Source organism: Oryzias latipes, chromosome 15 (assembly GCF_002234675.1).
Source record: "Oryzias latipes chromosome 15, ASM223467v1".
NCBI classification, from domain to species: Eukaryota; Metazoa; Chordata; class Actinopteri; order Beloniformes; family Adrianichthyidae; genus Oryzias; species Oryzias latipes.
In genome coordinates, this window is record NC_019873.2 from 2,369,353 (window position 1) to 2,393,633 (window position 24,281).

General features: G+C 39.8%; 1 protein-coding gene across 1 annotated transcript in view; it reads left to right on the plus strand.

Annotated features, from left to right (window-relative positions):
• Positions 1 to 352: 352 nt before the first annotated feature.
• The window catches only part of LOC101156601 (gamma-aminobutyric acid receptor subunit pi), a 118,905-nt gene continuing 94,976 nt past the window's right edge, over positions 353 to 24,281 (plus strand). The window contains exon 1 of the mRNA XM_020709247.2: positions 353 to 538. The gene's annotated coding sequence lies outside the window, so the exon portion shown is untranslated. The remainder of the gene's footprint in view (positions 539 to 24,281) is intronic.

Here is a 24,281-nt window from a genome sequence, read left to right on the forward strand (position 1 = left end):
GTTCTTTCTCATTTTCATTCATTCATCTTCTTTACCGTTTATTCCCTTTCGGGGTCACGGGGTTGCTGCAGCCTATCCCGGCCACTTGGGCGTAGGCAAGGGATGCCCTGGACTTGTAGCCAGTCTGTCGCAGGGTAGAACATCCTCAATCACACATCCATTCACTCTCACACCTATGGTCAATTTAGAGTTGCCAATCAACCTATGAAGCATGTTTTTGGACGGTGGGAGGAAGCCGGAGACCCCAGAGAGAACCCACGCATGCACGGGGAGAACATGCAAACTCCACACAGAAAGGCCCCCCATTGATATTGTGTTTTTCATGTCCCTCATCCGGGACTTGAACCGGGGGCCTTGGAGCAGATCCAGCGGTGGCGCTGTGGCGCTACCCACTGCGCCACCGTGCAGCCCAGTTCTTTCTCATCATGTTTAAATTTATTTACTAAATGTTTTAGGTTCTGCTACCAACCCCAGTCTCCTGCATTTGGGGTCCTACACCATGATAGGCACCTGATAGAGAGGAGGGGCTGCATCTAAGGTGAGTACAGGCGTGTATTGCCGTTCCCGTGAGGCTGTACACACCAATACAATGATGTGCTTAAGGGACATCCTTGAAAATGGAATGTAAGATTGTTGTGCACAATTGTTGTGTGTGTGGTAAATGTATCGTAAAGTATTTGTAAGAATAAAGAAATGACATTCGAGTGATGCTGTCACAGTGGCCCTACGCTACACACCCTTACTAACAGTGCACGAATGCTGCATGCACATGATACATAAGTGTTAATCAGAGTATTTACTCATTCTCAGGGGTTTATTTGGGATGACAGATGTCTCTGGATTGCTCAAACGCCAGCAGCAGCATGGGGATAATGGACGTTTTTCTGGAGCATAATTAAAAATGAAGCTGCATTTGTTGACTCAAAATGAAAAAGAAAAAGATATCCACCAATAACTTTTTCTTTTTCTTCTTCAACATCGCTTATTCTGTCACTTAATTAAAATGATAAAGAAAATGGGTTTTGACATTTCATTTTCAAAAAGTTCTCTAGTAAATGTGTACCAAAATTCAATTAGAAATGTCTAATTTGATCATTAAAATGAATTAACAGAAATGCTTTTTCATTTTCACAATGTAACTGCATCAAATGAATCAAAAATAAAATTAAATGTCAGTCCTTTAAAATGCTTTTTCATTTTCTTCTTTAACATCACTCATTCTGTGACATCATTAAAGCGAAAATGCAATGAAGGGATTGCATTTTCATTTTCACATTCACCCCGCATAAACTGTAGCAAAATTCATTACCAGTGAGCATTTCCAGGGGGGAGGCGGGGCGATGACGTCAGTACTCACGTGGTGTGGCTACATGCTCTGCGTGAGCCAATCATGTCTGATCAAATCAGCCGGAGTCTTCGTGTTTGTGTGAAGTGAAGTGAAGGGAAGGGTGATTTGTAATGTACAACGCTACTGAAGACGCTTCAGACCTTAGTCTGACTGTGTCTCCCGGGAGAACCGACTCTCTGAGCAGAGGAGTAGCTTTGAGGCAGCTTTTGAAGGCGGAAGTGCTGCTTCGGGCAGTCCTGAGAAACCGTGCACTCATGGCACTCACTCATCAATTTGTGTTTTCAATCGTGTCCAGACAAAATAAAGGCTGAAGTTTTTCCCACATATTTACAGCCAAGATGCACATTGTGGCATTGCCTGCAGTACAGAGTTTAAATGCACCCAAAGCTAAATGTTGTTGTTGACACGCATTAGCCTGATCCTAAACCTTCTCCTGAATCTTATGACATATATATTTTTATTTTCATCGATACAATTGTCATAAATCTGGTTTTAATATTTTCCCTCTCGGGTTAATGCTGGACAGCCACCTTTCAGACTCGGTCAGAGAGACAGATGGAAACCGCAGCCTGCAGCGCAGCAGCCGTCATGCCTGGAAACTGAAGCAGAGACTCTCTGGGAGAATCTGTGGGATGAACTCGAACATGGAAACATGATTACCATGAAGAACTCTTCAAAATAACTAAACCTGATCTCTCAACATTCCCCGTGTCTTCATGCATTGTAAGTGAGATAGTAAGTGACACAGACACCGCACCATGTAGCGATCCGGCTAAAATCATTAGCTGGTAGCTCCTCCCACACTCGGCCTGATGCGTTCACGGAGCTCCAGTACATAGAAGCTTCGCAGAACTCCAACAGCCACACAGTCACACAACATATTTTCATGAGAAAATAAGAACTGCCAAACCGACCCTAAAATCACCTAAATTTTGACTACTCCTCTAAACCATTTTTATAGTGGGACAGATAAGTAAAACAATCGTTCATTTGATGATACTAGCATGAAATTTGGCATAATTATTTATTTTGCATTAGATTTTGAAAAAAAAGTACTAGCCACTTGAAATTCCAGTATGGCGGCCATTTTCCAAGATGGCCATGGTCCTTTTTAAGGCAGAATATTGCAGTACTACGTACCATTAAAGTTCTTACTCAGATACTTGATGAGTTCTCTTTGTCTGGGTTTGATGTGGGAACACCACTAATCATTCTGAGGGTCCAATATTGCAGCCATTTTACAAGATGGCCGCCAAATTGCGTCATTTGCTACATATGCCAATGTCTAAGAGTCCATATTTCAAACAATACTCAACCTACTCTGGCCAAAAGTCCATTCATTGTTCATCAGTTTTTTTTCCTAGGAATTCTGGCAAGGGCAACTACAGAGTAGAGTAGAGTACAGAATAGTCCATTCTTTACACACTTGCACCTTCCACCACACTCTGTCTTGCATCCACACTTTGTCAGTTCACGGCAGCTCTTGGAAATGGGTTCCAGCATTGTTCATACAACTTCCCAGTCATCACCGTTTTTTGACCATCCCCACTTGGAAGGAGACTGAGGTTCTGGCTAACGATTAACACACTGCCCCCAAATATGACCTGCTTGGTAGGCTGCTCGTTTGGCATGTTCCTTCAGTACACTTTTTGTTGGTGGAATCATGTCATATGACCTCTGCTTTCGCGCAAAGACATCAAGCCTTGCCTCGTCTACAGAAGATGTTGTACTCGACCGGTCATACATAAGAACCACATATTTTTCCAGAACATGTAGATCAGACTCCTCAATCTCAGATGGCCTGCGGCCAAGTTTTGCAAAGGTGGCAGAGGCATCATTGAAGACATCCCATGTCTGCCATGCCGTCTTTTTCCCTTTGCCATTGAAACCTGACACAACGTCACACCCAGTAAAGGCATGGAAGAATAGCATCCTGTTGGTCTTCTCTGATCCTAAGATGGACACCAGGTCATGAATAGGAATCCATCTAGTGTGCTCACCTTTTCCAAATCTAATCCACATTTGCTCCAGGCCAATTGCTTTGAGAGAAGGCATCTGTGATATGGCAATCACAATGACGTCTGTGTCGTTTGCGTCGATCATAACAGATTTGCAGTCTTCTGTAGCTGCATGCCAGGCATGTAAGAATATACGTGTGTCAGCCTCCTCATGTGTACAGGGAGCCAATTCCTTTAGGCTCATGTTGGTGTAAATGGCACTCGTAAGGGCATCTTCTTCCTTCGTCACAATGACTACATTTTCTGTAGTCATTTTAGCTGCTGCATCAGCAAGAAAGTGGAAGAGCTCTGTCTTGTTAGCACTGTTGCGGAGGAAACTCTTCCAGTTTGTAGGCGTTTTACTCTTTTCAGTAACTCTCCTCCTGATAGCTTTTCCTCTTTTTGATCTAGCTTCTGACTTCAGACTTGACCTATGATATACATCAAAGATGATGTCTGTTCTCTTGTGTTTTCTACTGTACATTTCTATTTTGGGGAGGATGTCCTTCGTTGCATATTCTTCAAACGTCTTTGATGTCTTTGGTACAACTGCATTTACCAGTGATGAACCATCCACAATGAGGACATCCGAGTCTGGCTTTGACTCAGGTAGTCTCACTTTCACCTGGAGAACATCCACCAAATCAGCCTTAGTACATGCACGTATGTTACCTTTCTTGCTGAGTGAAGGAGGGTAAGGCTGGTTCTCATGTCTGAAAAATTCTTGTAGGTCACATCCTCTTATTTGACAGGAGACAAACAGGCGAGAAAACAGTTGACAGTCTTCCTTAAGTACTTTAGTCTCAGATACTTTGGATGACTTTGCCCCAGTTTTGAAGAAGCCAGTATTGTTCTTTTTGATTGGCTTGTAGAAGAAATCTCTATCAGACTGCAACTTCTCCATGAATGTTTCGAACTGCTCTTTTCCTCTCTCATGATGCGTTGCAACTAGTTGAGCAGCAGAAGGATCTACTATGTCATTTGTATCCAGCTTTAAAAGATCATCTATCTCTTCTGCAAATGGATTGCCCATTTCCTCTAGCACTAGGGTGAGTTTGTGTACTTTTTCCAGGAACGTCTTCTGAGTACTTGGCGACTGATCATGGTGACGACTGATTTCTTTACATCTTTACTCTTGGATGCTGTTTCGTAATTTGGAACAGAGGCTTTGGGGTTCGCAAGCCGTTGGGGTATTTTTTAGATAAAAAGAGCTCATCCTTTTTACCACCCCGGTATTAGCAGTCCCTTTAAGGGGCAACAATGAATTATTTATCTTCTATTTATTATTATTATACTTTATTAATTTATCATTTTTACTAACATTTATTAATATTCTACTCTATTTATCAACTGAGGACTTTTTGGCAGAAAGCAATGGTGTTTATGACTGTTATGACTGTATTAATGCTTCTTGATGCTGTAAGGGTATAAATAGTATTTATTTGTGCAGGAAATCTACCTTATGCACCAGAGATGCACCAAAGAAGGCAAATATATCAATAATTTTGCACCAAGATGTGAAACATTGAGCGCTTTATGGGTTAACATTGTTTTTCCATTAACTGGTGGCCATCTTGGAAATAATGGCCGCCATCTTTGAATTCTTGATGGCTAGCACTTTTGTCTTAAAACATGACCTACATAGCACATTCACACCAAATTTCATGCTTGTATCACCAAATGAATGATTCTAGTCAAAATCACACTTTGGCTACTCCACTATTACCCGCAAATTTAGAATCAAAACTGCCCAATCTGGCAACACTGCTGGGAGGGCAAAGTGCGGAGAACAGTGAGCACTGGTATTGAGTTTTGCTACAGTTTATGCGGGGTGAATGTGAAAATGAAAATGCAATCCCCTCTTTGCATTTTCGTTTAAATGATGTCACAGAATGAGCGATGTTAAAGAAGAAAATGAAAAAGCATTTTAAAGGACTGACATTTAATTTTATTTTTGATTCATTTGATGCAGTTACATTGTGAAAATGAAAAAGCATTTCTGTTAATTCATTTTAATGATCAAATTAGACATTTCTAAATGAATTTTGCTACACATTTACTAGAGAATTTTTAAAAAATGAAATGCCAAATACCATTTTCTTTATCATTTTAATTAAGTGACAGAATAAGCAGTGTTGAAGAAGAAAAAGAAAAAGCAGTTTGGAGGATTGCTTTTTCATTTTAATTTTGAGTCAACAAATGCAGCTTCATTTTGAAATTGAAAAAGCATTTCTGGTTTTGACTTTTATTTTTAATTATGCTCCAGAAAAACCTCCATAGGAGATTGGATCTGAAGGCACCCTCAATGCACCCTCAATGCACCCTCAGCAAAAACTGACTCGATGCCCAATCTGTCACTGCATGAATTTTCAGATTGTGTCTAATTCTGTAAAGATTAGCCAATTATAAAATCTTGGTGCCAAGCTTCTTTTATTTACACTTTTACAGTTCACACCTTTTATCCTTTATTTAACTCACTTCTAAAGGTTTGTCAACACATCCGAAGCACTCTTTTGTCCCCAGTCATATGAAAACATGGGAATCACCATTCCATTTTTAGAACTACAATCTAATGATCCTCAAATATTACTAATTTATGTTTCTTAATCCTCGATGCTGAGTTTGAGGTCAAATGTGTTTTAGATCAAAAAGCATCTGCTGTGGGGATGATGTTGCCTCTGAATTGACTTTTACTAGAATTCAGCCCTGATTCTTCAATAAGAAAACCATCCAATCTGATGCTGGAATGAATTTGCATTGATTTTTCCCAGCTGGAATTGGAACTAAATTGGATGGAAACTTGGCCTTGACACAGAGTTAGTATCCACAGCAACAGGGCTGCCTGGTGACTTTAAATCCTTGCTTCACAAACATTTAAAGAACAGAAAAAGGGTTTAGTGTTTTATTTATCCTGCTTGCTGGTTTCTGATTGGAATGCTGACCCTGTTGTGATGTGGGTTAAGGGTAAACAGCTGGCCTGGTGGATCTTGCCTCCGCTCTTCTGTGTCAAAGCCATTCGATTAGTGTAGAATCAGGACGTCTCTTGTCATCTGTCACGCTCAGACTGCTGTCGTCAGCCATCAATACTTCTAGTTTTCATTTCTGGTATTCCTCCCGGTTTCCCTTATCATGCCTACAAGTTGAGCTGGCTACAAACCATCTTTCATATTCAATACAACACCACTGAACATTCAGGTGCTCACTATGAGAAGAATGTTCCTCAATTTTTCCGGCATGCATTACCATGCTAAACTGTTCCCTCTGTCTCTGGTTTGTTCAGGCAAAAGAAACGACCTTGCATTCAAACAGACTTTTCACAACCTTTTTTTCTTGTTTAAATTGATTGGATCCTAAGAGGCACAAGAGGACATTGCTAATATTTTAAAAGTTTAGATACCATGGCAAAGTTACCGTATTTTCCGGACTATAAGTCGCTCCGGAGTATAAGTCGCACCAGCCCAAAAATGCATTATAAAGTAGAAAAAAACACAGATAAGTCGCACTGGACTATAAGTCGCATTTTGACAGGAAATTTATTTGACAAAATCTGGGACCAAGAACTAATAACTTTCACAACCTCACATGACACAATCATAGCAGACTGTTTATCTCATAATTTCACAGTAATTCTTTCTCATACTTATTTATTTATTCTTTTCATGAAGCATCATTGGCCAACTAACCCTTGTACTATCTTAGACGACCCCACCCTTACTTTGACGTGTTATTCCTACCATGACAAAAGTGGATAAAGGTGGAAAGATTTCAAGTAATCCATGGACACCAGTGAGGTTCACAAATCATTGAAGAAAAAAGGTTGAGTACTGTCTAGTGGGTCTAGATGACCCAACTCCCAACGTTAAAGTGCCTATAATAGCACAAGGGCTAATACTCTGTTTTCATCCCGTATTTGTAGAAACAGTTGTCATTTTTATTGCATTTCTGAATCTATGAAATCATTGGAAAATAGAATATTATGTTGTTAGCCTTCAAGATCTTACTGTAAAAAAAGATTTGCTGATACTCTGAGTCACTTAACATACTCTTAACACTTAACATACCTCATGCATCAAATTGGCCCAGGAACATCATCTCTGTTCCTTACAAATGAACATAACAGGTGGGTTAACAATATATTTATTTCAATTTATTTCTAATATAAGTCGCTGCGGAGTATAAGTCGCACCCCTTGCCAAACTATGAATAAAAGGGCGACTTATAGTCCGGAAAATACGGTAGACACCAGGCCCTCTGCTTTAGCCAGACTTTATTTTTCAAAAACTGTAGACGTAAAAAATTTAAGCTGGTTGCAGAAGGATAGCATGGGAAATAAAAGGATGTAACAGTCACTGTTTCTAAAACTAAGCAGTCAAAAATAAAATAATACAATTGACAAAGGGTAAAAGAACTAACTGTGATGCTTGTTATTCCTGGAGTCTCTTAAAATAATGGACCTTAAATGTCTTCTTTAAAGCACTTAAGTTGCCGGTGTTCTATAAATCCTTATTACCGGTGAACTTTTTCTTCCGGCCCTCACTGTGCATGCACTGCCTTAAATCACGTCATAATTTTCAGTTTTGGTGACCCGCCCATAAATCTGTGCTACCTTTGATCTTGTGGTTTCTACACTGTTTTCATACTGATTTTGTGACTTTAGGTTACATTTAATTATATGATTTTTCCAACTACTGCAATGCTTCACTTAACTTAGCTCTGAATTTTTAGGCTAGCTCACTACCTAACCTCTGGGACTCATAAACTGTTTTCACACCACGCCATAATTCCGTGGCAGATCCATGTCCACAGAGCCTCTCTGTCCGCGCTGTGAAAGGTCTTTCAAACTGAATACTGAGCACGCTGCCAAATCTGAATTTGATCTTGGCGGAGAAATTCCGTTCCGGTGTAAGTTCATGTTCTGCGCTCACTGCGTTCGGCTTAAAAGATCTCACAGATTTTGAAAGGTTCATGGCAGGGACAGAGAGGCATTGTAGACTGTAGATCTTCTGGATTATTTCTCTTTAATTTTTCAAAGTGATACCACTTCCTCATACAGCTCATTAATGACAGCCGCACATATTTCTACAATCTCCACCTGCACACAATACCACCAGGTGGACAACATACTATGCATTTTAACCTGTGAAGCTCTGCACCCTCCCCCTCCCCTCGCGAATCTGTCCTATCAAAATACACATGTCACAATACGGATATATATCCGGAGGCAGTACAAGAGACAATGTTATTTTAAAGAGTATGACTTAGAAAAAACGTTTTCAGAATATTAACATACCTTTCAAATGAATAAAATGGTAGAGCAAACTTTATTTAATGATGGTAGAGCAAACTTTATTTAATGATCAGTGTACAGTGGAGCAGTGGTTAGCACTCTTGCCTCACAGCAAGAAGGCCCTGGTTCAAGTCCCGGTTAAGGGACCTGAAATAGAATCACCATGCATGTGCGGTTAAGGAAGGAGAATGCCATTTATATCCAACATAGCTAACTGTAGAAAACTGGTACTTTTAAAACACTTCAAATGTCTGAACGGTGCTTAAACTGGTGCTTTTTAGAAACATGCAGCTGTAATGAAGCAGCGTGGCAGGGAGGAAAGGAGCGCTTGAATGCGGCTGAGATGATTTATTTCCTTCATTATGGCAGTCTGCACTTCAGCGCTGAATCTCAGTTTTCACACTCGCTGAAGTAACTACGTATTTCACCACTCATCGCCATGACAACAGTCCTTTTTTAGAGCATTGTAAAAATCGCTCTGATCCATCAGGTCGCTGTATCTGAACCTTTTGCTGTGAAGTTCAGCAGAACTTTCAATTGTTTTGCCTTCAGCATTTTTACCTAAGCTCAGTATTCCATGATGCCACTATGCACGGCCTCACTCGTTCTTTTTAGCCCGCCAAAAAGCACAGAAATCCACTTTTTGTTTACATGGTACTTGTACCAATTTGGCACAGAGTTTCGGTCCTCATCCTAAAACTAAGTTGTAATTGTCTCATTTCACTATTTGACAACAACAACCGCAAACAAAAAAAGAATATACTCACTACTCACATCCTCATAATGCGTACTCTCGTCTAGATTACATATTTATGTTCAAAAATTACCTACTAAGAGTGAAAAACAGTGATATTGTATTTGTATAATTTCTGACCAAGTTATAGTAAGTCTCTACTTGGCAGGAAAGAAAAGATCCACTGTTTGGAGATTAAATAATAACATCTTAAATTACCCAAATATCAAAGACAAATTAAGCAATGAAATGAAACAATACTTAGTACATAATGATAATGGCGAGTTATGACCAGGAACTCTATGGGATGCTCTAAAAGCAGTTCTGAGAGGAAAAATAATTAGCATCTCATCCTGTGAGAAAAAAATAGATGCATTTTTAAAACAGTTAGATTTACTGACTCTAACGGTTGAGCAAAATGAAAAATGGATTTCAGCAATTACCCGTGAAGAAATTCAATTGGCAATCAGAAAAATAAAAAGAGGAAAAATGGCGAGAGCAGACGGGTTTAGTCCAGAATGGTATAAAACGATGGAAACTCACCTAATTCCAACCTTATTAAAAACATTTAACTGGGTGATGGGATGGAGAAGAAAAGTACTTCATTGTCTTGGAATGAAGCAATAATCTCTATTATCCCCAAAGAAGGGAGGGACTGACTGGATTGTGCTAACTACCGGCCAGTTAGTGTTTTAAACATCAACTACAAACTATTCACTTCTATAATATCAAGGAGATTGGAAACAATTGTCCCACTGCTGATACATAAGGACCAGACAGGATTCATTAGACAAAGATAGATACAGGACTGGATCAGGAAAGTACTAATTATAATTCATCAAGTTGTTCAACAAAAACAGGAGACACTAGTGATAAGCCTGGATGCCCAATAGGCATTTGACTCAGTGAGGTGGACGTTTTTATACAAAGTACTCGACAAATGTGGCTTTCACAAATCAATTATTGAGACAATTTCAGGGTTATATAACAAACCAACTGCCAGGATTAAAATCAATGGAGACCTCACTGAGATGATAACCTTAGAGAGAGGAACTAGACAGGGATGTAACATGTCTGCATTATAAATTAAACCTCTTGGGCTGTGGATCAGGCAAAGAGCAGACATCAAAGGAGTAAAAGTTTCAGCAGAAGAACAAAAGCTTTCCTTATTCGCAGATGATTTACTACTAATAATATCTCAACCCTACAAAAACTCTACCCATGATTATGGAATCCTTCAAAGAATTTGCCACTCTGTCAGGATATAAAATTAATGTAAACAAGACCCAGGTCTTAACTTTAAACTACAGCCCCCCTTTGTAGTAGGTTTAGGGGTTGTCATCTGGACTTGGATTTAAAGTTAGAAGACGTTTCACCTCTTATCCAAGAGGCTTTGTCAATTCTGAATTGGCTGGTCTAAGAGCTGGTATATATGCGCTCATGGGGGAGGAGTCAAACCTGAAACTGGATGGTATTGTCCAACTTAGCCTCATTGGTTTCGGGTCGTTTAGAGTCCTTTGTCCTCAGCTGGGGGTTGGGGAACCAGTGACTCCCTCCCCAACTGGTCATCTCTTTCAGCTGTTAACGACTCAGGTGGAACTGGTTTGGTTTGTTTAGGTTTCAAAACACTGCCGTAGATGGATGGAAGAATAAACCTGAGACCACCATTCTTATTAAGAGAAGGTTTATCCTTCTTGACAAAGATGGCCTCTTTCACTCCTCGCTCAAACCATCCTTTCTCTCTGGCTAGAATTCGGACTTCACTGTCCTCGAACGAGTGGTTTGTGGCCTTCAGGTGGAGGTGCACTGGAGACTCAGGTCCACTTGGGTTGGCTCTGCGATGTTGGTAAAGCCGCTTGTGTAGAGGTTGTTTGGTTTCTCCTATATACTGTTCATTGCAGTTCTCTTTGCAGTGGATAGAGTACACAACATTACTCTGTTTGTAGCTGGGAATTTTGTCCTTTGGATGAACCAGTTTTTGTCTGAGAGTATTGACTGGTTTGAGATGAACTGGGATGTTATGTTGTTTGAAAATCCTTTTTAGTTTTTCAGACAAGCCTGAGATATAGGGAATTGAAATACTGTTCCGTTTCGGCTCTTGATCCTTCTTGTTTTGTTTTCCTGTATGTTGGGATCTGGTGAATGCCCACTTGGGATATCCACAGGTTCGGAGGGCTTGGCGGATATACAGCCCCCCTTAAAAAAATTAAAGATGATTACAAATGGGAATGGAAAGCAGACTCAATTAAATATTTAGGCATTACTCTGCACAAAGACTTTACAAAGATGTATGATGTGAACTATAGACAACTTAATACTAAACTATAGTCAGATCTGCAAAGGTGAAACGCAATACCACTTTTAGACCTTCACTCTCGGATTGACTCAATAAGATTTAATATTATACCATGAATGTTATATTTATTCCACTGTTTATCATTTCCCATACCCCAAAAGCAATTTGTAGAATGGGATAAGATATTATCAAGATATATATGGAGAGGTAAAAACCCAGAATTAAATATCAAACCTTACAATTAAAAAGAGATCAAGGTGGCAGAAATCTTCCTTGTTTACAAGATTATTTCTGTGCTGCCCAGCTGAGGCCTCTTATCTGCATGTGCTTTCCAGTATACGCTGCAGGATGGAAACATCTAGAGCTCAAAGCCTTTGAAAGAATCCCCTTGTGCTATCCTAGGCACTTTAACGTTGGGAGTTGGGTCATCTAGACCCACTAGACAGTGCTCTGAACCTTTTTTCTTCAATAATTTGTGATCTTCACTGGTGTCCATGGATTACATGAAATCTTTCCACCTTTATCCACCTTTGTCATGGTAGGGAGAACACGTCAATGCAAGGGTGGGGTCATCTAAGATAGCACAAGGGTTAAAAGTTTTCTTAGGGGATATCAAGTTACAGGGGGAACTTACTTCACAGGATGACCCCTTACTAATTATGATGATTAAAACCTGGAATGATCCAGTTACAAATGTAACTTGGTGGAAGACTCAAAAATTCTCAGATGGTGTGCGTACGACTCAAAGTTTACAACAAGTACGATGGTAGATTTAAATTATGGATTGCAAAAGGGTTAACAGATTACAACTCATTTGTTCATAAGGAAGTGTTTCAAACATTTGATACTCTAAAAGCAAAACACAGGTTCAATTCTGAAGATTTCTTCAGATATTTACAGGTCAGGCACTATTTCAACCAAAAATTAAAATACCCACAGATGACCCGAGGTTTCTTAAAACCTTAAAAACATCAATAAAAACAATATGCCCTACGAAAATAATTTCAAAATTATACAAGAGTATCTTGACGCGTAAGGGGAGAACACGTAGTATGTAAGGGAAAAATGGGAGCGAGAAGGAGGGCTCACTATTACAGAGGAGGATTGGGAACAAGTATGTTGGAAACAATGGATCACAACAGGATCAAACATTTGGTGTGAATTCTGTTGGAAGAGCATAATGAGGTTTTATTCTACACCCTCTCAGAAAAAATACCTGGGAGGTAGTAATTGTTGGAGGTGCAGTAATAATGGAGCCAATCACTTCCATATATTTTGTGAATGTGTGGTTATCAAGAAGTATTGGGCTGACATACATACATACATCAGCAAAATGTATTTCTATGGTTTTCCCCTTGTCCTTTCAAAGTCTGTTTTGAGTAAAATTGATGGCCTAGACAACAAAAATAAGAAACTGCTCTACATTCTACTGGCAGCCAGTAAGAAAGCAATAACAAGAAGATGGCTTAAACCTGAACAACCAACGACAGAGGACCGGATTGATGTTGTACAACAAATGTTTATAATGGAAAGAGTCTCACACTCATTACAAATACGTCTGGATGGTTTTTACGCTACTTGGTCTATATGGACAGACTATGTAAAGCCTATAAGATCAGACTTTGCCTGAAACACCACTGAAATCATGTCATATCATTTATGTTTTGAAAAATCCCTGCTCCCTCACATGTTTGATTGTTTCGCTTGTTCTTTTCCTTTTCATTTAAAACCGAGAAAGCAAGAACATTGTAATCTGTCAAAGCAATGAAATTGTCTTGGCTGAATTTTAAATTAACACAATTATCGCTAAATGAAATATCACGATATTTCACAGAAACGGTTATTTTTCTTACACCCTTTGACCTAATCTTACCAAACATTTGAACTGATGCAGAATGTGCTCAGAATGGCTCCATCTCTCTCTAGTGCCATTTTCAAAACTGGTCAGGACGTTTGCTCTTGACATAGACTGCTGGGGTCACTTTAGGAAGAAAATCTTTGTTTAACAAAGGAAGCTTTAGTGTTAGTCGTCTTGGGTTAACAGAAGACAGTTGTCTTTAAAAGAGTTTGCTGAGATCTTGAGATTAAGCCTACACTGATTTAGTGTAATGACATCTGTTCCTTTACTAATATGAGATCATTGTAGTCTGAAGAAAATATGAAAGGACTTAACGGAGAGGGTTCCTAACGGCACCCAGGTAACAATTTTTAGATTGTACAATAAACTGAATTTAACCCAAAGAAATGTGTTGAGTTAGAGAGTGTGTGTGTTCATGTGTGTGTGTGTTCGTGTGTGTGTGTCCAAATAGATAAACAAAGTTAGGTAGATAGCATAAAGATATGGCTGGATACATAAAGGGTGGGACTCTCCCTTGTGAGTGCCTGGTTTAATTCGCAGGTGGTGCACATACAGTATGTGTGTGCCTTGCGGCATCCATGTGTGCTGAAAAAGCCAAGTTGTTGCTTCCTATCAAGTTTCTTTTGAGGCTAAATCCTGAAGAAATGTAAAGCGTATTTACAGTATATTCACTGGGACAGGAAATGTTGGCACACTGCAACCACACAAAAGTATGAGCGCCATGTCTCAATAAAATTCTGCATTTGTGAGCCTAACAGATTTTACGTTATTGGCACAGAAAGGCACACCTGGCTAATGAGAAGCTCCTCTGAGGTGTGATGTATTTATAGCTGGGTTCCTGTATGAATGTGTGCATGAATTGACACATCAGACGCTCCTCTTCAGCCAGGTGCAGGTCCTGTTGGGGAGGAGCCGGCTGTGTCTGGAAGGGTTGGAGAAAAAGTAGAAGGACTCAGTGATATTTAACACTTCTGAAACATCCCTGATGTGTGGTACCATGGCAACCAGCCCGAGCCTCATTCTTTCTCACTTCAGTCTCTCTTCCTCTGTTCTCATGCAAACATGCAAAATGCATGAAGTGTGCAGCAGTGAGCAACTTGTTATCGAGCTGCAACAGGCTGATTATTGTGCAGATTTGCGAGCTGGCAGAAGGGACATGCGATCCTGATGACGGGGTTCATGCTGCGGTCACATCATGAGAGATGTTGCTGCGGAAACTGCCCCCCCTCCACTCCTCACTCCTGTCTTATCTCACTTTCTTTGATGATAAGCTTAAGAAACGCGCTTGACAAACATAATGCCATACTGTCACTCCAGGCTTAAAAACACAAATTAGATGGATGAAAAAAGGAAACTGAGTTTGTGTCTTACATATGTGACGTTTTCATGTTTTCAGAGTAGATATTTTTGTTATCTGACTCTGGATTTCCGTCTTGGAGCTGCTTTGCACATTCTGTTTGCCCTCGAGAGTTTTGGAAAAACAAGTCATCTCGCTGACCATTCCTATAAGTGTTCCAATATCATGAAAAAAAAGTCTCTACAAAAAGGTTTTCTCCAGATCAATTTGACCTTTTAAGAATTATTACAGTTCTTTATAGAAACCTTGATGAAATCATAGGGGTGTAACGAATAATTGACTTAATCAAGTAATCAATTTCTTTTCCTATAATCCAACCAGATCGATCTGTCTGAGGAAGGTCTTCAATCAAATCAACCAATACCATAGAATAATTGTTTTAAAATTATATATAATAGTTCTATAAATTTAGGAAAATACCATTTAGATTGAGACATGGTAGGTTTATGGTAGGTAACATAACAATGACCAAGTGCATCAGCGGACAACACACATGTGATGTCATCAAACACGGATCAGTCCATCATTCCAGTCCAATGTGTGGACAGACTTTGAATAAAGTCATGTGACCATCCAGTGTCTAGAATGTTCTAAGAATGTTCCCTTTGGATTCTTTGGATGTGGAAAAACAACAGTGGTGAACTTTAGGAAACTAACATGTGAATGGATTTACCATTCATTCTAGTTTACTTGTTGGTTTGGACACAGATTTCATTTCCACTTGATGATCTGGAACAATCTGGAAAACTTCACTGTTCAGTAGCAGGAATTTCTGTCTGAGTCTCACTGCTGGAAGTTTGGGATAAAGATCTTTCAGATGTTTTGTTGTTTGATCTGTATGACCCATGATCTTTAGGAAATTGAACGTTTTTCCGGTTTAAGTCTACAGAGACGTAAAGTGTTGCTTAGCTGATCAAGAGTTGTAATTGGAGAAAGACATCAATCAAATTAACTTTTTGCTCCAAGGGAAACCAGATCAAAGAAATGTTTTTTTATCCCCCCCAACAAACCATGAAAAAGTGTTAAGTTTGCCTCCACTTCACCCCCCCACCACCCCAGCACACACACAGCCTGAACCTGCACCGCAGCTACTGGCAGAAGGATGGAGGTTAATAATACAAGTGTTAACAAGCAGGAAAGCATCAGCAGCATCACAAAAACAGTGAACCAAGCTGTTTTGTTATTCTGTCCAAGCAGTTGTGACCCACTAACAAAACAACACGACTTCACTGCAGAAAAAGAAGACACTTCATCTGATGGCAGATTTAAAGTGGTTTATTAAAAGGAGCTTCTTAAACTGTAAATGTGTGAGAAAAGGATTCTTCAGGATGATTCCCCTTTTTTGCAGTTCATGTGGCTTTTCTTTCACAGACAGCTACAGATCGGGGCATTTCCCTCTTCATTTTCCCTCCCATAGGGATCAAGCCCAGATGGGTTGATGCTTCAGAAAATGGATTCCAAGACGTTTTTTAGGCTTTTCCAGCTACTTCTAACGTCCATTTTCCATACTGTTGTCAGTCAGTTTCATCTCTTAAAGAGCCTGCAGGCCATGAGTGTTCTGGTAGATTCTCCACTGTGCGCTCACGCCATCCATACCCTGCTTGTCTATTACTGTCGGCTCCGTATTCAACATCTGTTCCCTTTTTAATCAGTTAAAGCCCTCACCATGCCATTTCTTCATTCACCTTTCTGGATGTGGGCTCTTCTGGTTGATTTGTTTCTTGCTCAGATTAGATTCATGCAGAATAAAGGTGAATCTAGTGTCTGAGCTGCTGACAACAGAACTGCTGAACCAACGTACTGCAAAGAAAATTGAAAAAGATGCTAAGTATTTTTTTCCTGAGATGAAGTCCTGAGTGCTTCAGCTATTTTTCTTAAAGCTTTGCTTCCTGCTGCACGGTGCACTCAAACCACCTAATTCCTGGCGGCTCAGTTGCCAGTTTTATTTTGAAGATGTAGGAAAACGCTGCAGATTCCTCCTGTGAGCAGGCGCCCATATTCATGCTCACAGCAGATGTCAGGCTGAAAACATTGCCATCTATAAAACAAGCATTATGGTCTTTTTTCATTATTCGTGCGATCACAGTTGCTTTTCATGCACAATCACTGAGAGAAAGATGTTTCTGTGAAAACATGTTCGGATAACTAAGATTATAGGAAGACAAAATCCTCTTATACCACAAGTCAACTCTGAAATGATTCAGAGTTCAGAATGTCCTTCCACAGCACTTTGTTGAGAGGATTTATCCTTGGATTTCCTGTGTTGACAGGCTTTGTAATGAAGCATTATGCAACGCTTCACGTGGACGTGTTTTGCAGCCATCTATAGTTTACATTAATGAATGTTAAAGAGGGTTGAAACTTCTGCAAACAGGTAAAAGCTGAAAGAGCAAGAAGCACTTTGCAATGGTAATGATGTCACACACCTTCTAAATGCACACAGTGTAGCTTGACATTGAAGGAGGAGAGATTTTCTGTACCTGATCAGCAGTCAGGAGTTGTGGAGGAGATTTGATCCACAAAGTTTGAGGCTTTTGCCTGCTGAAGCAACCATGATTTACTGCATTTTAAGAAATCAATTCAAATCAAACTTTTTTAATAAAAAAAAAAGCTATTCTTATGCCTTGCGCAACTCGAAACACTTTAAATTTAAAAACACAAAAACATAAAGAGTATTACAATAAAAAAGCCACCCCCTCCCCTTTGTTAACACATACGACCCATGACCCCAAACACAATGAATACTAATAAGAGTAACTTTCTAAAAGAAACTTAAGACTCTGCTATGAGGAAACACTATTTGGGGATCCATTCATACCAGGAGCAGCTCGGCCACATAGGAGCATTGCCACAGTGCCCACCCAGACCGGGACGGCAATGTGGTCCACCCCACAGCCACTAGGCTGCAATGTTAAACTCCAGCCGCCCGAGCAAGGGCAACAACCGCAACCATCGACCAAGCCAGCAAGGCAGAAAAGATCCCCACTGGAAACAATGGGGCTAAAATCATAATAAGATGCTAAAATTAAAGACATAAGATGAATATAAACTATAAATTTGAAAATAAGAATAAATGCATAAAAATAATTAAATACATAAAATTGACGAAGGGTCGGCGGTTCGATCCCCGCTCCCCCTAGTCAACTGTAGCTGTGCCCCTAGGCAAGACACTTCCTCCAGAGTGGCTCCACTGGCTCCACTCCAATGTGCCAAGTATGAATGAGGAGTGAATGAATAATGGACACATTTTAAACACTTTGACCGTCTGGAAAAGTGCAGATAAATCCAATCCATTATTATTCTATAAACACTGCAATAATCAAGCACGGTTCATGTTCTATGTTACGAGTTACGTGTTCTTGGCGTGGTTTATTCATACCTCTTCCGTTGTTTTAACGTGGTTCATTTGTAATGCATCTGTGAAAATTTCACATAAGGACCACAACTTTTCTCACTTGTATGACCTGTTTTCATCTTTGCAATATGTGCAAAAGAGACGTAGTGTCTGTGTAACACGGCTTTTTAGAAGTTTTAGAAGTACGGTGGCCCAGAAGGGTCACAACACAACACATTAACTTTACACACAACACATTCACTTTACACACAACACATAAACTTTACACACAACACATTAACTTTACACACAACACATTAACTCACAACACAACACATTAACTCACAACACAACGCAATAACTCACAACACATTAACTCACAACACATTAACTCACAACGGAAGTAAAGCTGCAATGGAAGTGCTTTGTTAAAAAATTTACACCCTAAACCGCCCAATCTGGCAACGCTGCTGCTAGCTTCTCTTGTAGAAAATAATGCTCCCTCCACAGCTCACTGTGACGTTACTTTCTGTTAGGCAGTTAGCCACTCAGCCCAGTGGAAATTTCAGAATAAAAGCACTTCAATTGCAGCTTTACTTCCGTTGTGAGTTAATGTGTTGTGAGTTATGTGTTTTGTTGTGAGTTAATGTGTTGTGTTGTGAGTTATTGTGTTGTGTTGTGAGTTAATGTGTTGTGAGTTAATGTTTTGTGTTGTGAGTTATTGTGTTGTGTTGTGAGTTATTGTGTTGTGTTGTGAGTTAATGTGTTGTGTTGTGAGTTAATGTGTTGTGTTGTGAGTTATTATATTGTGTTGTGAGTTATTATGTTGTGTTGTGAGTTAATGTGTTGTGTTGTGAGTTAATGTGTTGTGTGTAAAGTTAATGTGTTGTGTGTAAAGTTAATGTGTTGTGTGTAAATTTAATGTGTTGTGTGTAAAGTTAATGTGTTGTGTGTAAAGTTAATGTGTTGTGTGTAAAGTTAATGTGTTGTGTGTAAAGTTAATGTGTTGTGTTGTGACCCTTCTGGGCCACCGTATAGAAGTCTACATCAACACCTAGTGCTGTGGCATAGCAACTGAATACACAACGTAGGAAGGAGATCAAGTGCTATTCAGTCGATATTCATTCCAATAGTCATACAATGTAATACATCATGCCTGCAGGACCAATATCTTTCTGTGAGTATATTCCTGTCTGACATTAGCTGGTATGGAGACATAGCTGTGAGGCGGTGAGGGGTGGATAAAACGTTTCCATGGTTTTTGCTCCAGCCCTGCAGTGGGGAGGGTTTCTTTGAGAATCCATTTCCTTCATTCTATGGCTCCATCTGCTTGAGAATAGTACCTGCGACATCTTGCTGTACTTAACGTTTCTCCATTCCATGCTAGAATTCACTTGCGTCCCTACTAGTTCTGTAGGGTTTTTAACTCTGTAGAACGTTATAGACAGGAAGGTAGTGTTGGCTGAGGTTGTAATTGAAAAATTCCACCCCTGGCCACTCCCTCTAACAGTCTGTCAGTGTCACTGCAGAACGGCAGTCCTGAGAAGATTACTCAAACAGTCCCTCAATGTTGATCCAAACTTTCAGCCATGGGCCAACATGAAGTGGAACTGGTTAGAATGGTGCAATACGAACTGTTATCATTCATCTGGAAGTCAGACTTGTCCTGATGCTCTCCCCTACAGACGTCCATACTTGACCACCAGCACGAGTCCAAAGGCTTTTGTTTGAATCAAACATCGTCCTGGTGAGTTTCATGTACCAGGCTGATCATTTGCTTCCTTTGGGATACTGGAACTATGCATCTCTGAGTTCATTTTCAACGACAAACAAGGCTTAAGTGCTAGAGAGAAGGACTTTGATGTTTTCATTTTTAAATCTGCCCCCTCAAATGCCTCAGTAAAATCTCTCAAAGGGCCTCTGGTTCAGTGTGCAGCAGGACCAGCAGTTCAGGCTCCCTCAGGGGTTCTGTGTTCTCAGGTGATGAAAGAGATATTCTAGAGAGGCAGTGAGAACCATGACTTTGAGCATCATCTTAGAAAAAGAGCAGGCAAGCTGACCACCATGCAAACCACATCCCTCTGCATCCCGGTCCTTTGGTCAATATCAGGGCTTGGTCTGTGTCCCCCCAGAAGAGGGTCCTCCACTTTTCCACTTCTGGAAAAAAAAAACGGGTTAACACCTCTTTTTCTACAACTGAATATTGTCTTTCTACTGGAGATGGGGAATATGAGGCGAACACAGCCCTTTGCTGCCTCGTGTTGGTTTGGATTTATGTCAGTATGGCTCCCAAACCCCAACAATCTTTTGAAGCAACCACAGGCACACCTCCAAAGGTCTACAGTGCCCCCCACCACTATAACTGGAGAGGCAATGAACTTTTTCATTCACTAATCTAAGAGCTTTAATGCAGTTAAATAAATGAAAAACTCGATAATGACTGCTCACTTTTTCGCCTCATGCTGTCAAAGAGAATTTACTGCATCAGCATGACATCAAAGCCCTGGAGAGAAACAGTAAAACTGCTGTTTTTAGCTTTTAACTTCATTAGCAGATCAACTCGCAGCTCTGTGTGTGTTTGGAGCCTTTGAAAGTTTTCAAAACCTGTGATGGGTCATATATGTTATATATGTTCTTCAACTGTTGTGATGAAGGCATCTCTTTGTCAGAGAATGTGGGATTTTGTTATTTGGCGTAAACCGACCCCCCAAAAAAATCAAATTAAATCCATACATAAATAAATAGAAATAAGAAAAAGAAAGAAAAGATAAACATGTCAATCTGTGTTATTTAGCAGGAGCAGTGCTCGCAGGTCTTCCACACAGTTCAAGTGGGCGGGCGGCTGCATGGAGCTGACAGAACTGTGGGGGTGAAGCTGAAGAAACAGATTATTTGAGTGCCCATTGGCATTTCGCCTCCTTCCTCCTGGTGACTTTATGCTCTGTACTGTACTGCTTGCCAAATCACTAACTTTTACTATATGTGGAGTATACCTGGGGGCAATCTTGTATTTTTCATTGGCAAGTTTTCACGTTATTTTAGCATTCTTCCGCAGCCACTTTTCTAATCATTTCGTCGTTAAGGCTTGATTTTGGTTAAAAAGGATAGAATTTTAATCTTTAAAAACAGCTTTCCTTGTTTAATGTCATGGTTTTCAGGCGAGACAGACCCAGACGCTGGAACTCAGAATGATCAGACAGGTAAGTGACTTGGTAAGTGAGTTTTAATCACAGGAGGGGTTGATGAGAGTAATCCATTGACAGGGGGGAATCCAGACGTGGCTCGTGGCGAGGCTGGAGGGATCACTGCGGCTGGAGTGCTCCGAGCTCGGTTCAGGACGGCAGGTGAGTGACGGCAGACTTCCACACAGGTGACCTTCGTTGGGTAAATCCTGAGACAGAGAGGCAGAACATGAGAGCAAGGCAGGACAAAGACATGGGACTTGAGCAGGCTGACCAGGCGTAGTCACCGTTAGGAGTTAACGAACTGGCGTCGATGAATGGGCTGGATCTCCTTAAGTGTAGGCAGGTTGATGAGATGAAGTGGTCACAGCTGGTGGAAGTCAGGAGCAGAGCTGAGGGGGCGGGGCTGACCGAGGCACCGTGACATTTAATATGATCTTTGCATACTATTATGAGCAACAATATGTTTTTTAAGGCAATTTTTCTTTTGTTTCCCTCCAAATCCAGTTTTGGATTTTAACATCTGTCATTTTTAGATTTACAGAAGAGTTTTGGGGTCTAATGCCTGACAATTTCTTTCATTAAGATAACTTCTTCACTTGTATGTTTGACTTTGTTTGGCTACTTTTGAGAAAATGTATTTGATACATTTTACATTTTTAAAGCTACTTTAACGAGAAAAATGTTAATTCCATTCAAATGTGAGAATCAGATTTTTTTATGGTACGCGGATTGTTTTTGATCCTCTGATGTCACTTCCTGTCTAACATGCTTTGGGTGATCAACTGCCCTATTTAGGTCAGTTTTCCTCAGACATCCCAAGGAACTGATGTACTCTTTGTCTAAGTTTTTCCTTCACGTGCAACAAAGAAGCGACAGGAGATCAACCCATCTTGCAGCTTTAGGAACAGCTTCTGTTCCACATCACTACAGTATGAAGTGTTTTGTGTTTATTTTTAGTGTAAAACAAGAAGGACACTTTTATGAAAATACATCTTTTTCTCGACATCCTGGTTTCAATACACACAGATCTATGATCCCACGGAACATCGTTACACTTTATTACTCACGTTTTTACACACTTACAGATTTGTTGCAAATCAAGCTTTATCATAATCTTTTTTTTTCACGAAGATGTGCTCTGTGGAAACAAACTAACTAGTCACTGCTGCTCGTCTCTGTCTGGGAAAATAAGCCACATCCAATACTGGGGTGGCAACAATAAGAAACACCTCTGCCGTTCTGCACAGCCAGTCTAATTTACTGAGCGTTTTTAGAAATCTAAAAATTTCCAGTGTTGCTCTTCTCAGGTAGAACAGCACTTCCAAATTTCACCTGGTAGATTCTGATAAGCCTGTTGTTTTGTGTACTGCAACACCCCCTGGCAGACTCGGCTTTTTACAGTAGAATGTGTTCATCTGCATTTCAGAGCCTCCTCCAGAAGAAACATGGGGAGGTTGTTAAGGAGGCGGTGTTGGTGAAGGTTTTCATTCATGCAGATGACGTTTTGATGTTCAGTCATGACAATTGGACTTAAAACCTTCTTTAAAGTTTAGTTACCATGACACAACTTTAAAATGTAATTTAGGGAGGTGAGACCCTAAGACAAGGTCAGTTGCAAATATATTACGTCACAGCAAAAAACACAAAAATCAAGTAGTGATAAACCCAGGTGTGTATTTTGGAAAGATTTGATACATTTTATAAGAACTCATCTATGTGAAGATTATAGATTATTTTATGAGCAAATTATTTTTGGATATTTTACACAGGGGAGACTTCATGCAGAGAAAATATATGTAGTTAATTTACTCATAATTATGGCTAAATACTTTATACACAAGTTTAAATATGCCAACAAAAAAACAGTATTTTGTGTTTTTCAGAAAGAAATGGTTCTGTATGTAAACAGTATAAAATTCTCCACTAACAAATAAGCTGTCAGAACAGTTGAAACATGCTCGTTTATTATGTTTTTTTGATTTTTTTCTTCATTTTCCTGGAGAACGTGAAAATTGTATTTTGCACACAGTGTGGAGTTTTGTGTTCGGTATTTTGTATGTGCAATATTTGTTATTAAAGTTTAAAAAACTAAACGAAAACTAAAAAAACTAAAATAAAAAATAAACCCAGGTGTTTTACTGCTTTACCTTACAGCTGCATCAGAATGTTGAACCATCAATAACAAGTCAATGCGATTGAACGATTACAAATGCAATTTAAAAAATCTTGAAATTCCCTTCCACACTTAATGAAGATGTCCAAGTTGTGTCTTTATTGTATATAACATCAAAAATATTAACCAAGAGAACGTTAGCAACCAAAGAGTGAGGCAAATCAGAATACAGGCTTTGTACTCAGAGACAGACAGTTGAAAGCAAGAACAACTTCATTCTTACTGTCAAAAACACCAACATAAGAGCCTCTGTGCAACAATCCAGGGTGATAATGGAGAAGTTCTAAAATCAAAATACAGTGAGATCAGCAGGGAACATATGCTGAAGCAAGAGACAGGGACATGACAGAGAAACAGACAGACTAAAGAAAGACTGGGTTAGATACCAACAGACATAAAAACAAGGACTGACACCAGCAAACCACACTAGAGAAACATCCCTGATCATATAGTGAAGTACATGTTTGAGCTGTCTCACACAGCAGGCTGTCAGAGCCTGGCTCGCCGGTTCTTCTCTCAGGGTTTCTAACCTTGTGGATCCAGACATTCTCTCTTGATGAAGAGTTCAAAGAGATGTCCTTTCCAACCTGATCTTTAAGAGCTCCAACTCCTGCTTTTCTCACTATCGATTACAGGATATTTTTGCATTTCTTAACTGCTACTACATTTTTTGGTCTGCAATAGGTTGGGCAAGACATGGAATGGATATAAAA